Genomic DNA, 13,846 nt, shown 5'->3' on the forward strand with positions numbered 1-13,846 from the left:
AATAGCTCCAGTATCAAAATAGAAAATCCATGGTTTGGGTCCCCAGCTGGATTGTAACCAGGGGTTCTGCTGGGGAATTCTCCCCCAGTCCTCTTTGCACCTCTGACAAAGGCATCTGCTGTGCTGCCAGTTTTTTGTTTCTTTTTCAGAATAAGGACATTCATTTTTCCAGTGCCACCATGCTTCACACTTTGCACACTGATATTCCCAATCTCTCTCCTACTGCAGTTATTTTATCCATTCCTCTACCACACCCCGATCTCATCCCCGGTTTGTTCCCCTACTGCTTGTCAAAGTGGTAGGGGGGGCAAGGCTTGAGCCGCTCCTTGTTCTATCTGGTCTTGTCAGCTTCCAGTTCTCCCTGCAATAGGACTGAAACCCTCATAATTCAACTGTCCCACTCTACAGCTCCCACCAGGGGTTCGGTGTTCTGGCCCCTTTTTCTGCTGTTTCATTTGTTAAACCTGCATCAACACTTCCAGACAACACATCAAGATAATACAGAAATTTAACACAGAAATTTAACACATGAATTCTATGTTTTCCTCTTCAGTTCCACATTTTAAACATCACTTTCTATACTACAAGCCAGGATCTTTTCAACCTTTTTCCTTTTTTTTTTTTTTTTTTTTTTTTTTTTTTTTTTTTTTTTTTTTTTTTTTATGCCAAAACCATCGGATCCTTGGGGACGTATCTGCAATCTTTCTGCCACTTGGGATGATTTCCCAAAGTAAAGAACAAATCAACATCGGGGACCACATCTCACTTTCCTTCCCTTCTACAAGATAACATCAACTGTAAAATATTGTATCAATTTTTTTTTTTTTTTTTTTTTCTAGTTACTGGGTCTCCCCTTATATCCTCCCAATGTTTAAGAACACATCCCAGTGGAGACTTCATTAATATTTCCCCTACCATTGAGGTAGACATAGAAGATATGTGTTTTCCCATATTTTACAAAGGAGTTTTTGGTACCAAAAAGACAATAACACTGTTCTACAAACAAAGTCAATCCCGTCACCAAGAAAAGTTTAAAACCCCAAATGCAATACTGTATATCATTCAAGTCCCGTACACTGCAACACATGCATACAGACTTAAAAAAAAAACCAAACCAAAACAAAACAAAAACGCACTGAAGCAACAATTACCAGCTTGTAAATCACTTCTAAAACACCCTGGGGCCCCTTTCCAAGCTATGTACAAATCTTACCAATACTCCCCATACTCTCACTCTTAAACAATTTAGACTAAATGCCAAATACCAGATAAATGCAAATGACAATTGTCCCAAATACAAAAACCAAACAAATGCAAATGACAATTGTCCCAAATACAAAAACCAAACAAATGCAAATGACAATTGTCCCAAATACACAAATGTCCAACCCAGCAATAGCTTTCGCTTATGACTTACGGGCAGACGCCTAGGCTTCCAAACCAAACGGGTACCCTCTGAGCCCCAACCCTGCGAAGCTTTCGCCGCGCCTTACGGGCAGGCTATCCAAACCAGACAGATTTCAAAGAAGAAGTGCCTTACCCTTTTCTCCAGGGAACGTTGCGAGGAGCTTTGTGAGTCGAGAGCGATGGGTCTCCCCGAGAATACCTCGGTGCCGGCTGGAGTTCGATCAACACTCGATCTCGTTCAGTCTCACTCGCAAGGTCCCATCTGGGTCGCCAAAACTGTTACCGAAATCCGGAATAAAACTCCTTAACAGCAATGAGAAGTTAAGAAGCAGGCACTTCTTTATTGCAGCGCTGGGCGCACGGGGGATCGCTCCACCTAGCGTGCGCGCCCATTTAATCAACAGCACGGGTTAAATACACATTAATTATACATATTCATTAAATTCCAAGAAATAATATGCATAAACATAAATTTTCTGAGAAACCATTACATCATTTCCCCACCCACTCGCGCATGCCCACTCTTTTGAGTCGAGGGTCTTTTGGTGGTCTTGGTGGTCGTCAAAACGCCCCCTCCTCAAATTCGCTGGTCAAACTCCTCCTTGAAATCTCCATATATGGTCTTGAGAACAGGTCGCGATGCTCCTTGATTTTCCTGGCTCCAAAGTGATGGCTCAGGGCCTATTTCTGCAGGTGGTGTTTGGGGGTGTTTGGGACTTACCATTGTATTAAAGATATGCTAGGCTAGCTTCTAACAAATGCGTATTATAATATCTCTAGGGTCCCACTCCCTCTAAGGACAAATAGATTTCGTATAAAATTTAACCTATGTGACTACAGTTCTACAGTTAGCAAGAATCACCTCATACTGATATTTAATTTTCAACATTTATGTCATGTAACAATACTGCAGCCCAATGGCCCCCCTCAGTGGGAAGGGTTTCAATTTGGGCTAGTAAAAGAAATCCTCCATAGTGTAAAGGAGGTGGGACTTAATTCACCATATATGAGGGGGTTAATTCAATCAATCTTTAATACAACTCTAATGCTACCTAATGATTGTCCCACATTGGTGCAAATTATCCTTACCCCCACTCAGAGAATGTTATGGCAGCAATAGTGGAGAGACCACTGTGAATGAGAGTCACTTGAGAATTTGAACTGGCAGCTGGGTGACTGTCGTAGTTCAGCCCTGATCAGGACCAGACTACGCAGTCTGTCTCTCGCTCCCCCCACCCTCCAAGAGAATAGGAGGAGATGATATAAGAAAAACAGCTCAGGTTTGAGATAAGGACGGGGAGAAATCCTTAAAGTTACCGTCACGGGCAAAACAGACTCGACTTGGGGAAAACTATTCATTTATTTCTAAAATTAGCAGGATAATGAGACAGAGAACAAGATAACCTCCCCCCACCCCTCCCTCTTCCCAGGCTTAACATTATCTCTACTACCTTCCCCTCCCGAGCAGCACAGGGGGGGAAAAGGGAATGGGGGTCGCAGTCAGTTCATCACGCGTTGTTTTACGCCGCTGTATCATCGTCGGGGGAAGAACTCCTCGCATTCCTCCTCTGCTCCAGCGTGTGGTCCCTCCCATGGGCCACAGTCCTTCGTGAAACTGCTCCGGCGTGGGTCATCTCTTCCATGGGGTGCAGTCCCTCTAGAACAGCTGTCCCAGCGGGCCCTCCACCTGCTCTGGCGTGGGGTCCTCCACGGGCTGCAGGTGGATCTCTGCCCCTCCGTGGACCTCCATGGGCTGCAGGGGGACAACCCGCTCCACCATGGTCTTCACCACGGGCTGCAGGGGAATCTTGGCCAGGAGCAGCATTACTCCTCCCCCTCCTTCTTCACTGACCTTGGCGTCTGCAGCCATTCCTCACAACAGGCTGGCAGACGTCTCTCAGGATCCTTTTTACATCTTATTCACTTCTCATCTCCTCTCCACTTCTTGCAGCCAGGCCAGGCCAAGTTGGGCCCAGTCGGCTGCCTGGCGGGAGGCCAGAGGGTGAGGCCTGCAAGGCCCATGAGGCTCACGCCTCCCCCTCTCTGCCCCCCGCTCAGCTGCTTCACACCTTCCCCCTCTTTTCCTGTTTTCCCCTACTTAAATACGTTATCGCAGAGGCGTTATCACGGGACATTCTGCTACCAATTGGCTTGGCCTTGGCCAGCAGCGGGTCCGCCCTAGGCCCGGCCGAGTCCACTGAACAAAGGGGAGCGACTTCTAGCAGTTTCCTACAGAAGCTACCACCTTAGGCCCCCCCTCACTAACAAAACCAGAACAGTGACCCTTTGTATTCTGTTAGGGGTTGATGCATTAATTGGAGAGGGTGTGTTTGCGCTATATGACGCACAGTTGCGAATCATCTGTGAGGCTTTAGTACAGAGTCAGAATGCTGCTTTACAGGCCCTTTTAACCCTCCCTGATGGGAGTGGTACTGTGACGAAGTCCTTTGCAACCATAAAACAAGAGGCTACAGAGCTCTATATGAAGATCGTAGATCATTTGAACGAGGCTTTAGAATGCCAGGTATATCATGCAGAAGCTCGATCTATATTGTTGAAACACCTGGCAGTTGCTAATGCAAACCAAAATTGTAAAAGGCTCTTGTCCTCTTTACTGGCAACAAATCCTGGTGCCTCAGTAGCTCAAATGATAGAGGTGTGTAATGTGGTAGGGATGCATGGATGGCAAATGCAGATGATGGCTCAAGCATTTGCTGCTTGTCAAAACTGGGCGCATCCTGGCCTCGAACATGTTATAGTTGCGGGCAGCTGGGGCATTTGCAAAGGGACTGCCCTAGGAGTCCCAAAATATACCCTCTATGTAACAAGGGTGGACGAGGGACGAGCAACTGACATCATCTACCTGGACTTGTGCAAAGCTTTTGACACTGTCCCACATGACATCCTTCTCTCTAAACTAGAGAGACATGGGTTTGATGGACAGACTACTCGGTGGATAAGGAGTTGGCTGGATGGCCGCACTCAGAGAGTGGTGGTCAATGGCTCAATGTCCAAGTGGAGACCGGTCATGAGTGGCATCCCTCAGGGGTCCGTGCTGGGCCCGGCCCTGTTCAACATCTTTGTCGGTGACATGGACAGTGGGATAGAGTGCACCCTCAGCAAGTTCGCCGACGACACCAAGTTGTGTGGTGCCGTCGACACGTTGGAAGGGAGGGATGCCATCCAGAGGGACCTTGACAGGCTGGAGAGGTGGGCCCGTGCCAACCTCATGAAGTTCAACCAGGCCAAGTGCAAGGTCCTGCACCTGGGTCAGGGCAATCCCAGGCACAAATACAGGCTGGGTGGGGAATGGATTGAGAGCAGCCCTGAGGAGAAAGACCTGGGAGTGTTGGTGGATGAGAAGCTTAACATGAGCAGGCAATGCGCCCTTGCGGCCCAGAAGGTCAACCGCATCCTGGGCTGCATCAAGAGGATTGTGGCCAGCAGGTCGAGGGAGGTGATTCTCCCCCTCTGCTCTGCCCTGGTGAGACCCCACCTGGAGTACTGTGTCCAGTTCTGGAGCCCCCAACACAAGAAGGACATGGACCAGTTGGAGAGTGTCCAGAGGAGGGCCACGAAGATGATCAGAGGGCTGGAGCACCTTTCCTATGAGGACAGGCTGAGAGAGTTGGGGCTGTTCAGCCTGGAGAAGAGGAGGCTCCAGGGAGACCTTATAGCAGTCTTCCAGTACCTCAAGGGGGCCTACAGGAAAGATGGGGAGAGACTCTTCAGTAAGGCCTGTTGTGATAGGACGAGGGATAATGGTTTTAAAATAGAGGGGGGTAGATTTAGATTGGATATTAGGAAATAATTTTTTACACTGAGGGTTGTAGAACACTGGAACAGGTTGCCCAGAGAGGTGGTGGAAGCCCCATCCCTGGAAACGTTCAAGGCCAGGTTGGATGAGGCTCTGAGCAACCTGATCTAGTTGGGGATGTCCCTGCTCCTTGCAGGGGGGTTGGACTAGATGATCTTTGAAGGTCTCTTCCAACTCTAACCATTCCATGGTTCTATGCAGCCTGAAGCATTAATAGGCCAGCAAGTGGAACAATAGCTTCTTCGAATAGAATGGATCTTTTTATTCATACAGGCAAAAAGACGCTGACTACCTGGGCAGAGCAATTAGCACAATTGGTGGTTAAACGTGGGACTCGGCTTCACCAATTAACAGGGCAAGATGTAAAAGAGCTGTACTTGCTGCTCACAATAGAACAGTTGAATTGGCTGTGTCAGTTTAGCGACCATTTTGACTATGCCATGGTGGGCTTCACAAGACAGATATGTATTCATTGGCTTAAGCAACCTATGCTGAAATTTTTAGGAGAATTAATGTTGTATCCAGCAACTCATCTAAGTTACACTCCCATAGAAAATGCCTTGACAATATTTACAGATGGATCAGGAAAAGCACCCAAATCGGTAATTGTTTGGAAGCAGGATGGTGGATAGCATCGTGACATACAATTAGTAGAAGGTTCAACTCAAATAGCGGAGCTTTGTGTAAGTGGAAAGATGAATCCCTCAATATTGTCTCCAATTCTGCCTATGTGGTCAATGTAGTACAACGTGCTGAATGGGCAGTGTTAAGGGAAATTAATAATCCTTTGTTGTATGACCAGTTTCAACAGCTATTATCAGTATTATAACTGTGGGATCATCCTCACTTTATTGTATATCTGAGAGCTCACAACTCGCTTCCAGGACCTGTCACAGAAGGTAACGCGAGAGCAGATGCTCTCACTAATGTGGCACTTGTTCCAAACACACTCATGCAGGCCAAGCTGTCCCTTGAGTTTTATCACCAAAACTCTACAGCCCTTCAAAGACAATTTAAGCTGACACGGGAACAAACTCGGGCAATTGTGCGTTCCTGTAGCAGCTGCCAAAACACAATTATGCCGCCTCTATATGGGGTTAATCCGCGCAGTTTGTGCTCTCAAGAATTATGGCAATCTGATATAACTCATGTCCTGTCATTTGGCCGACACAAATATGTACATGTAACTATTGACACCCATTCCAGCTTATTGTTTGCCTCTGCTCATACAGGAGAACATGCTCGAGATGTTTGCCAACACTGGACGTCAGCATTTGCTTTCATGGGGGTTCCCATGCATATAAAAACAGATAATGGGCCAGCGTATGCTTCTCATGCAGTCCAAAACTTCCTTGCTCTTTGGGGCATTGAGCATGTTACTGGTATCACGCATAACCCCACTGGATGGGCAGTCATTGAATGTGCCCATGGTATGCTGTTAAAACAAGAAGGAGGAATGGAAGGGAAATCTGCAAATGAGAAGTTACTAAAAGCAATGTATGTGCTCAATTTTCTAATTCATTGGAGTCCAATTCTTCCCAAATACAGAAACATTTTGGATCATCTACTGTACATGAGGTCATCCGAGGGCAAGCTCCGGTGATGGTTAAGAATCTGGAAACAGGTAATTGGGAAGGACCATTCCCTCTTATAACGTGGGGGAAAGGATATGCTTGTGTCTCTACAGGAGCAGTAAACAAGTGGATCCCTTGCACGATGGGTATGACCAGCGCTCCAAGCTGCCTTGCGTTCATCAGAGTGTTAACAAGCTGTGTGGCAGCTCCATGGACATCAGTTATAGAAGGAAGATCATTTTTTTTTTTTAATTAATCAGGAGCTAATGTTACCAGAGGAGTAATGATTGTAACATATATACATTGCAATGATACAGTGTGGTGTCATCATGTGAGCATGAACATATCAAAATACAGCAATACTCCAATGGACCTCTGCTTTAGAAAACAGGATCGCTGTTAGCTGGTGAGCTAACTTGACAGGCCTTGTTGCATGCGCTGGCCATGCATGCAGCAATGTCTAGTATTATTAACACAAACTTATGGTTGTTAGGTTTTTGATGGGTTTTGCTGCATGACTGGAATTGTTATGTTTGTAGAATGGATTATGCTCCTCTTGGAAAGAACTGTTATTGGTCATGGCATGTGTTCTCCCTTATGTTTTATGATATTTCTGTACTGTGAAAACAAGAAGAGGGAATTGTTGGGGACAACAAATATCAGAAGCCCTGGGACTGAAAAATAAGGGACTTTCTAAGAGAAGCAAAATTGAGGACACCTGGTGGTGTCCTCACTGAGTTTTCAGGAGATGGGACAATCAGGCCCTGTAGCTGGTCTGCTCAGATGCAGATGCACTTTTTCATCTTTGCAGTTGTGGAGATTTATTAAGAATCAGCAACTCCCGCTGGGGGGTCTGCATCCCAGCAGTGGCTGATGCCTCCGCGCAGACAGAACTGCTGAAGCACAAGGCTGCAGCGCAGACCTCAGGCTGCAGGAAGCGCCTAGACCTTTCTCCTGGGGCAGGGACAGGCAACAGTCCTGCCTGCAAAAGTTGTGCCCAGGTGGAGGAGCTCCTGCAGCAGGTGCCTGCACTGCAGGAGGCAGTGAGAAAGCTGCATAGCATCAGAGAGGCTGAGAAGGAGTTAGATAGCTGGTTCCAAGCACAGTGTGCACTGGACCTAAAGCCCCTGTCCAAACAGCCAAAAACTCCCCCACCAGCACACACAAAAGGGAGGGGAGGCAACGATGCAGAAGAATGGAAGCTTGCAAAGGCAAGGACCAATAGGTAGAAGAGACTTCAACCAAAGCCTGAGGTGCCCTTTCAGAACCACTTCACCGCTCTGCAGACTGAAGAGGAAAGACCCAGCACATCGGGAGAGATGCTGGAGCTGAGTAAGGCAGCCTGATCTGCTCCCCATACAACAACCAGCGCAACTAAGAAAAGGTGACAGGCTATAGTAGTAGGCAACTCTATCCTGAGAGGTATGGAGGCACCCATTTGCCAATTTGACACACTCTCTAGAGAGGTGTGCTGCTTACTGGAGGCTTGTATCAGGGATGTCACTGAGAGACTACCAAGCCTCGTACAGCCCACTGACTATTATCCACTGCTGTTGTTTCACGTGGGCACCAGTGCCACAGCCAGGAGCACTCTGAAGACTATCAAGAAGAATTACAGAACCCTGGGAGTGGCGATAAAGGACTCTGGTAGTTTTTTCATCAATCCTCCTGGTCAAAGGGAAGGAATTTGAAAGGGCTAGTGGAATCCAGTGAATCAAAAAATGGTTACAGGACTGGTGCCACAGCTGGGAGTTCAGCTACTTAGACCATGGGATTTGCTTTGAGAAACCTACTGGGGGCTGATGGGTTCCATCTGTCAGAGAAGGGGAAGAGCATCTTTGGCCATAGGCTTGCCAAGCTGGTGAAGAGGGCTTTAAATTAATGTTGCCGGGGGAGGGGAACCTCAATCTGTCCCACTACTGTCAGTTTGATGCCAGTGCCAGCAACAGGTGCCCAGAGCCTGGGAAAGGATCACAGATCAGCAGGAGAACACCTGAACATTGTAAAAAAATGTTTTCCTAATGTCCAATCTGAATCTATCTCCCTCTATTTTATAACCATTACCCCTCATCCTATCACAACAGGCTCTGCTAAAGAGAACTGTCATGCCATGTGACTCCTGCAGGAAGTACTGTGGTTGCTGGGGACTGCGTTTTGCTCCAACACTCAGTTTTGATAATGACGCTATCTGCTCCAAACGCTTTGAGAAGCTTCCAGGATTCCTAGGCTCCCTAGCTGCTACCCTGACCCTCCTGAATGGCTGTCATTCCCCAGAAAAACAAGACAGCCAAAGTTCTTGGTAACAGCTTTACATTCTTCAAAGTCTACTGCCAAATTTCTTCACTAACTAGCTTAAAAAAGTTAAATACGTACAGAAAACTCACTGATGTTTGCATTGACCAAGTTACTGTCTTTAGCAATAAGAGGGTCACAGCTGATATAGTCGTGGTGTGTTTCATAGGCCAGCAGAGCTGCATCAGACTTACATCAGAGTTCCAAGGTGGTGTAGTTTAGCCCCAACCGGGACCAGACTACGCAATCTCTTTCTCACTCCCTCCACCCTCTGAGAGAATAGGGAGAGACAATATAAGAAAAAAGGCTTGAGATTTGAGATAAGGATAGGGAGAAATCCTTAAAGTTACCGTTACGGGCAAAACAGACTCGACTTGGGGAAAACTATTTGTTTATTATTCAAACCAAAGCAGGATAACAAGAAAGAGAACAAGATAACTTCCCCCCATCCCTCCCTCTTTCGGGGCTTAACATTATCTCTACCTTCTTCCCCCTACCCCAGCGGCACAGGGGGGAAGAGGGAATGGGGGTTGCAGTCAGTTCATCACGCGTTGCTTTACGCCGCTCCTTCCTCCTCGGGGGAAGATTTCACATTCCTCCCCTGCTTCATCGTGGGGTCCCTCCCATGGGCTACAGTCCTTCATGAACTGCTCTGACATGGGTTGTTTTTTCCATGGAGTGCAGTCCCTCCAGAATGGCTGCCCCAGCGGGCCCTCCATGGGCCACAGCCTCCTTCAGGCATCCACCTGCCCCTCCGTGGACCTCCATGGGCTGCAGGGGGACAGCCTGCTCCACCATGGTTATCACCACAGGCTGCAGGGGAATCTTGGCCATGAGCAGCATTACTCCTCCCCCTCCTTCTTCACTGACCTTGGTGTCTGCAGCCATTCCTCTCACAAGAAATTCTTCACAGTCATGCTCAGGCAGATGCCTCTCAGGTTCTCTTCACATCTCCTCTCCACTTCTTGCAGTTGGGCTGGGTCTAGTCAGGCCTAGATGGCCACCCAGCAGGAGGCTAGAGGGTGAGGGCTGCAAGGCTCACAATGCTTGCGCCTCCTCCTCTCTGCCACCGCTCCAGCTTCTTCACATCTTGTCATCTTTTTTTTTCCTGTTTTTTCCCTTTTTAAATACGTTATTGCAGAGGCGTTATCAGGGAACATTCTGTCACCAGTTGGCTTGGCCCTGGCTAGCAGCGGGTCTGCCCTAACCCCGGCCGAGTCCACTGAACAAAGGGGAAACAACAACTAGCAGCTTCTTACAGAAGCTGCCACTGTAGCCCCCCCCCTCCCCCCACTAAATAAAACCAGGACACAAGGCAAGGACTCAGAGTTAGAATATGCTATAATTAAGGTACATAAGGTTAGGAGGTGCGTAATTACATTCAACCATAATTACACCCACTGGTGACTGTGCTTTATGATATAGTCTTCAATTACATGACCATCTCCTTTCTTCTTTTCCCTATAGTATCTTAAGCTGTGTCAGGACCCTCTCCATGGCACAGCACTGCAGAATTGCCCAAGTTGCCATTAAACATGCTGTTTAGGACACTGGGAAGTGCAGTAGCATTTGCATTGCACTGTGTCCAGGACAATCATCCATCATATGAAATTAGGCTCAAGATAGAAATGTCTGAGGCATGAGATGTCCATGATTCTATGTCTGACCTCACAACTTAAAATGTTCTCATGCAGATTTGCATAAATTTACAGATTTGCATGTCTAATTTGCATATTATTAAAACTTGTATTTATAAATCTTTGCTGATCTGCAACATCTTTATGAGCTGCTTTCTTAACTATAGGATAGGAAGCTACTTATCAGGACTGAACTTTTTCCACACAAAAGGCTTTATCCAGCCTCTGTTTCTGTGGTAAAATTCTTATTGACTTAAGTGGGAGCAGGATCATGCTTCTGGTACCTGCTGTCCTCCCTGATTCCCAACAAAGCATTGTTCAGTTCAGTCAAACCAACAGAAAAAAATCTGCAAGAGTCATTTCTCAATTCATAGCACAAATATATGCACATAGCATGACAGACTGAAAGGCTATTACTATTGCTTACACTGAAAAAGTGAGCTTTTTTTTCAGATATACCTGGCAAATCTTTGTGTGCATGCTGAAGAGCAGAATGGAGCACTCATCTTTTACAGGCACTCACATGTCAACATCATGAAGAAATATTTACATTGTGAGCAGCTAGTAGTAATCTTTCATAATTGATGCTTATTAACACCTCTATACTCTTGAAGCATGGTAGAATCATAGTTTCAGTGATACTTTTGAAATAACTAATGCAATGGCAATGTAGAAAATTAGCTCTTCATAATCTTAGGCTGTCTGTCTGAAATTAATGTAAATAATCTATGTAGCAATTACATTGGTGGTACTAAAACACAGTCCCAAATTACAGGTCAACCTAAACATGATTTTTAAAAAGATATCATTGAACTATATGTCTCTTTATCATGTAAAACTAGACAACTAAATCATAAAGCTTGGTCTATAATATAAGTGTGTAATTGAAAATTCAAAAAGATTATATGCTTCATCCAGTGCATGTAAAGACCTTATTTTGGTTTACTTAGCAGTATAACTATCTAACTTCTGAAATAGAAAGAATTGAAAAAGATATTAGAAATATGCATATGTCAGACAAATATGCTGTATGCAAAAGAGGTATAGACTTACTAGCGTGAGTCCAAACAAGAAGAGACCACAGGTTTCAGAATTAATTTATTTTTAATTTACTGTGATCAACTTGGGAAAACCTTATGTTATGGGTGAAAAGTAGGTGTGAATCCCTCAGGGATGAGGCATGACACTCAGCAAGTGAAAGCTTTGGCTTTATTGAAAGCATAATGTTACCAGAGTGGAAGCCCCAGAACACTGACACTAGTCAAAATGGGGACCCGATACAGCAAAGCCCTGCTCAGGGGTAAATCTCAAGGGAAAGCACCGCATAGGTGGATAATAAAACTTACACTAATTAACATATCATACATATGCAATATCTTGTTTTGCTCATTAGCAAATTCCCTGATGTAATGCAGGTGCTGTTGTCCAAAATCTGAGATCCGCAACTGGCCGCCATATTGGCACCCATGCAAGGTATGTGCAGATGGGGGGAAGCAAACTATCCAGGCTTACCGTGACAGTCTTCTCGTGCCCTACACCATTCTATAAAATAACTCACTGAATGTACTTACCTTCCTGCAGCAGACTACTTGGCATGGCATTCTTGTTCAGTACCACAAATGCCATTAATAAAAACTTTGCAAGATTTTTGGCAACAGGAACAGAACTATTTCTACCTTCACACTGGACAACCCAGATCTGTTGTGACTCAGTGCCCCTGGAACAACTGGAGAAGGTTATCTGATATATTACATTATACCATGTCATAGTTTAGCCCCACTCGGGACCAAGCTACACAGTTTGTGACTTACTCTCCCCATTCTCCAAGGCAATAGGGGACAGATAATATAACAAAAACTTGAGGTTTGAGATAGGGACAGGGAGAGATCATTCAAGTTACTGTTACAGGCAAAACAGACTCAACTTGGGGAAAACTATTTCAATTTATTAATATAATAAAACCAAAGCAGGATAATGAGAGAGAAAAAAATCAACTACTCCCCATCCCTCCCCTGTTCCCAGGCTTAACTTTATTCTGAATCTTCTCCACCTCCTTCTCCCTCGAGCGGCATAGGGGGAATAGGGAATGGGGGTTGTGGTCAGTTCATCACATTGTTTTCTACTGCTCCTTCTATTATTAACTATATTAATAATATTTTATATATTATATGATTGTATAAATCTGACAGATTTTGGATGTTGAGCCATTATTGGTTCTTAGCAAATAAAGAGTTTTAAAAAAAAGAATAAGGAAAAAAATCAAATTGATAAATTCTTTGCCAAGTGCTTCTCCAAGGCTTAAAGCATAAATCTCAGCTAATGTGTGTGGTGGGTTGACCTTGGCTGGATGCCTCCTGATCACTCCACCTCCTCAGCAGGACTAAGGGGGGAGAAAATAAGAATTAAAACTCATGGCTTGAGATAAAGGCAGTTTAATAAAGAAAAGCACAGGCTGCACGTGTGCTGACGCGGAAGTCACGGACACTGCTGATGACCAATATGATCAAGCAAATGCCAATTTATTGTTGATACATCCCGGTTAATATAGCCCTTCTAGTTCCGTATCATGCGCAAGCTCTCTACTAATTGGTTAACTATATCATGCACGCGCTCCTAGCTAAAATATGATTCCTTAAGTCTCTTTGTTCACACGCACGGTTCTCTCCACCTGCACCCCGCTTTGCGTTCAGCCCCCAGTCACGTATACCAGCTGTTTTCCTTCTTGTCAAGGTTGCTTCATTACTTTCTCACAGGAAGCTTCATTACTTTCTCACAGGCGGCCTCATTATCTTCTCACAGGTGGCTTCAGTACTTTCTCACAGGTGGCCTCATTGATGTCCTTGAAGCCTGCTACTCAAAAACATAACAATTCCATTCGGTCTGTATTGTTCACTAAGTGCCCCTGGCTCTCCAGGTATCCAACAAATCCCCCTTTTTGTTTTTGAGCATTCCAGACTTCTGTCATCATACGTTATACATATTCATGATTGCTAAGCAAAACTAAGTTTCACTACCTTCTAGTAACTTTCTACTATAGCATTCTTCTACCATTATAGATATAACAACTCTAGTAACTTCCTTATCTACAAGACCCGTGACTAGTTTTTTGCAGGCCTCTG

Source organism: Chlamydotis macqueenii, chromosome W, assembly GCF_036417535.1.
Source record: "Chlamydotis macqueenii isolate bChlMac1 chromosome W, bChlMac1.mat, whole genome shotgun sequence".
NCBI classification, from domain to species: Eukaryota; Metazoa; Chordata; class Aves; order Otidiformes; family Otididae; genus Chlamydotis; species Chlamydotis macqueenii.